The sequence below is a fragment of the Pinus tabuliformis genome, chromosome 1_1, assembly GCF_031772625.1.
Source record: "Pinus tabuliformis cultivar Carrire ecotype Pingquan chromosome 1_1, CPIR1, whole genome shotgun sequence".
NCBI classification, from domain to species: domain Eukaryota; kingdom Viridiplantae; phylum Streptophyta; class Pinopsida; order Pinales; family Pinaceae; genus Pinus; species Pinus tabuliformis.
The window spans coordinates 376,214,896-376,220,737 of record NC_142297.1 but is presented as its reverse complement, the minus strand read 5'-3'; the positions used below and the strand labels follow the sequence as shown (position 1 = coordinate 376,220,737).

Genomic DNA, 5,842 nt, shown 5'->3' with positions numbered 1-5,842 from the left:
GGCTTTTATCATGCAAAAAATCCTTTTTTTTTGTAATTTTAAAAGCAACGGTGATTATCACACCATTTCTAGATGGAAAAATAAATATATCTGTATATATGGATATATATATATATATATAGATATATATTTATCCATCTATTGATACTCCTCCATATGTCCCATATAAAAGGCCATCCATTATAAATCGTTATTCATGGATCATTAATAAAAAAATCTCTGGATGGATTTTACCCCTATTAAGAAGATCCATCAACAATCCAGAATCAGAAAAGGTATTCTTTTATATTGTAAATATATTCCTATAAGATGTCAATGAAATAGAATCTAATTTTTGGGAATATTCTAGAAAAATCCCATTGATTTTGAGTCAGATATTCAATAATGAAAATGATTTCCCAATAATAGAAACTCTCATTCTCCAAAGCATCCTATAATATTTAACCAACTTTGTGCTTCGATGTAATTGCCCGGAGCAAGTGCTATAGCTTGTTCCCCATACTCAGCAGCTTGATTGAACCAAGCCTCCACAGTTTCAGGATCTTCCTGTCAAATGGCCTATTCTCCTCGGTCAGGATAGGTAAACTTGGAAAAGTTTTCTTCCCTCAGAACCGTACTTGAGAGTTTCCTACCTCGTACGGCTCAATCCACTATTCTTTAGTCCTCTACCAAAATTTCCAAAGAATTGGAGATGATTCTTTGGGAGTTCATATTAACCAAAGGACCAAAAAAAGTCAATGACATGAGTTTCTGATTTAACTTCCAATCAATTCAATGATCAGGTTCTATCTTTTCTCCTACCCTCAAAAAGATGAAGTAAATCTCTTTCTATACTTCAGATTGATTGTCCAAATCAAATTCTTTTTGCAAGGTAACTATCTCAGTTCCATATAGAATTTTTGGAGAGTACTCTCTGGTTGGAGTACTTCACATCTTTAGGATCTGATGCTACACTGCTGCTTAGTAGCTTAGTAGATCAACTCTATTACATAAGTTGATTCTTGATTCTTGTCAATGAGCAGATTTGATCGTATCAGCCCAAACTTCTGTCAATAATTGATCTTTATGGTGCTTCCATCATCAATTGAATTTATTATCCATGGAATATTTAGGCTCTATCCATTCATATTCGGGTTCCTATGAGAGTTTTTTTCGCTACAGCTGATAAAATACCATTACTTGGGACGATGCATATGTAGAAAGCATTTTCTTTTGTCCTTACTCATAGTAGTTATTAACCAAGTTATTCTATGGTCCAAATAGTCGCACGTAATGACAGATCAAGGCCGTATTATTAAGAGCTTGTGGTAAGGATGGGTTCCATTCTAATGCTTGGAAATAATATTCCAAAGCCTTCGTATGTTCCCCATTACTTGTATGCAAAAGACCTATATTATATAGTATATAAATTCGATCATAAGGATCAGTTTCCAGTCGCATAGCTTCATAATAATTTTGTAAAGCTTCCACATATTCCTCTTCTGATTGAGCTGACATTCATTATGGTCATTCATTCCATTGAAATGATCTTCGCTTCAAAACCGTACATGAGATTCCCACCTCATACGACTCCTCCTTTCTTTACAAAAGGTACTATGGGGAGTAATCTGTGGAATTGAAAAAAAAAAGATTCTGACCCAATATTATGAATTAACAGGGGCTAGTGTATTTCCAATGAATCTCTAGCCATCCTTCTTGCAAAGATTCTTTTCCAAATACCAAGGATCTTACTACTAGGAATGGAACCTCTAACAATTTATTTATTCTTAACGCCCTGTATTCTCCGGGGATTAATCACTTCAACAATCTTCGATGGTTCCATTATAAGGGTATCCGAAGTACAAACGAGATGGATGTTTGTTCTCCCAACCATTCTCACTACCCTTCAGAAAAGGGTAATGCATATGGGCTATAATGAAGCTTTTGTGTTGTCGATTTCCATACGTAGTGCTTTCTCCCCTCATGCGCGTCTATCAAATAGGTTCAACTATACAAGCAAGGCCTATTGCATAGGTGTAACCTTTCACTCGGTACTAAAATCCTCAAGAGATGAAAGCATCTAAAGGTGCATTGACCGGGGATACACGACAGAAGGAATTGTTCTATCTCCAGAACTCACCTTCACTGAGCGTAAGTTTTATTTTACCCAATTTTTATTCCCGAATACCTTACCTTTTCTTTCCCCAAAAAATAAGAATGGAAAAAATATCAAATCACACCATCTCTGTAATAGGTAAATGCTTCTTTCTCCCCCGGAGCCATCGGTATTATTCGCAATAAGGTATCTGCTACAATTGTGAAGGTCTTATCAATAAAATTGTCATTTCTCTGAGATCTAGGCATAGTGAATTACAGATTTGATAATTTCCTTCATTCCCTTACGCAAATGATTCCATGAACGAAATTTTTTTCTGGTGCACAATACCATAAAATGGATTTCCTTACAATCGTAAATATGTTCTCATTCTATCTATTCCAATCTATTCTTTAAAATTAGAATATATAGGGAATAAATTGAATAATTGTTCATTAGTAATATGAATAAAAATGGGAAAAGGCTTGTATTGAAAGAATAATAGATTGGGTAAACTCGGGAGGTCCAGTTCGATTATGATCCGAACAAAGAAAGAGTTAAATGATCGAGCATTGCATAATGAGGATGAAATGCCTACCCAACAATTGTGTGCTTTATCCATATAGATAAAAGAATATCGGGAAAATATAGTCATCATGACACAGGATCATTGCCAAAGAATTAGTTCTTATACAATTGATAAGATGATCACTACAGATCTATATATGATCATAATATGGAATGGATCAGTTAATCTGTCTTAAATTATTGATTAGGCGATCCGAATACGTCAGATTAACCGGGATGATTGAGGATTTCCTAAAATAAGAGGAAGTTGTAAAAAATGTCCTTTCGTCTTTCCGGGGGGGATTGAATCATTACCTTATTTATTATCTATTTATTTCCGAAAGATTGAATTGTTCGTACTTGAACAAAAATAATTTGTTTCGTAAGGAAGTTGCTATTGACTCATTTTATTAATTAGAACCAAGAGATCTCATAGGAAAGATGGCCGAGCGGTTCAAGGCGTAGCATTGGAACTGCTATGTAGGCTTCTGCTTACTGAGGGTTCGAATCCCTCTCTTTCCACATCTTCACCCTACTATCTATTTTCTTCTCATCCATTGTTTTTCCAATCTATTGAATCCCAATAGGATTATTTCCTAATTCCAGGATCAATCTACCTCTATTTGTAATAGAGAAAATAAAATTAACATTGGTTCGTGGTATGGGAAAAGTAAAGACTATTTTAAGAAGCAATAAAAAAAAAGTATCGCAGGTAACAAGTAATGTATGTAAGGATTATAAAATGTCTCCTTCGGGGAAGGGAAAAAGAAGGGAGAAGAACATAATTTCCAGATGCCCAGCAACCAACCCACCCCTCTCTTTCATTTCATTCTCGATTCAAGCTTGACGGGAATAATACTCTATGACCAGCAATTCATTAATCTTCAAATTGATCCATTTACTATCTATTATTTGATTGATGAATCCTTTATATTATAAGGAATGAAAGGTCAAATGATTTGGCAATTTATCCCTCTGGAACAGATCTATATTCTTCTTAATGATAGCTCTCAATCTTTGTTGATCTCTTATAGTAATCACATCTTGAGGTTTGCAAGGGTAACTTGGTATATCTACCATATGGTCATTGACCCAGCTATGTCCATGATTCACTAATTGTCTAGCTCCAGGAATGGTGGGAGCCATACCCAATTGAAAAAGAATATTATCCAAACACATTTCAAGTAATTGCAATAGGACCTGACCCATTGAGCATTTGGCTCTTCTAGCAATACGAACATATTTCAGCAATTGTCGCTCCGTTAGTCCATAATGAAAGTGCAATTTCTATTTTTCTTCTAGCCGGATACAATATTGAGATATTTTCCTGGAAGAAGACCGGTTCATAGAATCCTTTCTGTTTTTGGGTCTTTTACTAGTGAGACCTGGTAAAGTTTTCAGATGACGTATTATTTTTAAACGAGGTCCCCGATAACGGGACATAGAAACTCCTTATTCAATTAACAAATAGTGCTAGAAAGAAGAAAGAATAGTATAACCCATATGAGTACTACTGGAATTATTTTATATGGAAAACGAAGATCTTTCTCCAATTTGTTATTGATCCTAATAACTCCAATCATTTCATTCATCTCGTTCCTAGTTGGGAGTAAATGATCATGGCATGATGGACCCGACAAATGATCGTAAGAGTATTCTCCATTCCATCTTGATCCTAACAAAACTTTGTGAATTATGGAAATGAGAGGAACGAAAAAGAGCCAGCTATCAGGATCAAACCGATGACCATCGCATTATAAGTGTGATGCTCTAACCTCTGAGCTAAGTCGGCTTGATGGAATATCACTCCCCATTTCATTGGTGTGAGATTCATAGATTCCTTTGGAATCCTAACGATTATAGCATGAATCAGATTCAATGACGCAATCCAGATTACGATTACAACGAAACAATGTTTGAATGTAGATTCTTTCAAGGGAAAGAAAGGAGAAGTAAGGGTCAATTGATATCGATCGTTTTACTCACTCTTCCAAATCGACTAGGGGAGGATAATAACATTTCATTTCAAATGGATAAATAATATAATGATTCCCAGTCATATTCGATTGGGGTAGAGATAGAGATGGGGAGAGAAGGGGAGAGAAGGGGAGAGAAGGGGAGTAGGGGAGGATATTTCTCCCACCCAATATTGAGCAAATATCCAATGAATAATGTTGATGGATATTACATAATAGGATTAGATCAAGGTATGATCTTGTTCTTCAAGAGGGGTATATGGCAGAATTGGTAGACGCTACGGACTTGATCGAATTGAGCCTTGGTATGGAAACCTACCAAGTGATAGCTTCCAAATCCAGGGAACCCTGGGATATTTTGAATGGGTAATCCTGAACCAGATCCAGTTCATGAAGACTATGTTTCTTCTCCTAAGGTAGGAAGGGGATAGGTGCAGAGACTCAATGGAAGCTATTCTAACAAATGAATCTCATTTGGTCCGATACTGTAGTTATAGAACGATCTATTTACACCTCAAAAATGGAGAGAGATGCTATATAACATCAGACAAAACTGGCGATCAGAACTTGAATATTTCTAAGCATTTTATTCATAAGATAGATGCCATATTTGAGTTGAAGTACTGATTTGACATTAAGTAATCCAATTATGAACTTATCTACTCTAGATGGAGAATTGAATTCTTTCTCGGAATAAATGGTTGGACGAGGATAAAGATAGAGTCCAATTCTACATGTTAATGTCAAGAACAATGCAAATTACAGTAGGAGGAAAATCCGTTGGCTTTATAGACCGTGAGGGTTCAAGTCCCTCTATCCCCACCCATGTTCGTTCCTGAACGGACTGATCTATCTTCTCCAATTCCATTGGTTCGAATCCATTCTAATTTCTCGATTCTTTTACCTCGCTATTTTTTATTTATTTTTCATGAAGAGAAGAAATTAGAACATGAATCTTTTCATCCATCTTATGACCACTTGAGTTGATCTGCTAATAAGCTGATCATATGATCAATTGATTTTGTGATATATGATCTACATAGATTAGATCATTTTGAAATTATTCTGTTGCAGTCCATTTTTATCATATTAGTGACTTCCAAATCGAAAATAATAAAGATCATTCTAAAAAAACGATCATTCTAAAAACTAGTAAAAATACCTTTTTACTTCTTTTTAGTTGACACAAGTTAAAACCCTGTACCAAGATGATCCACAGGGAAGA

General features: G+C 35.3%; 1 non-coding gene across 1 annotated transcript; it reads left to right on the top strand.

The window, feature by feature from the left end:
• The first annotated feature begins 3,076 nt into the window (after positions 1-3,076).
• Positions 3,077-3,163, top strand: TRNAS-GGA (transfer RNA serine (anticodon GGA)). The gene has a single exon. It is a non-coding gene; the product is annotated as a tRNA-Ser (tRNA).
• Positions 3,164-5,842: the final 2,679 nt, after the last annotated feature.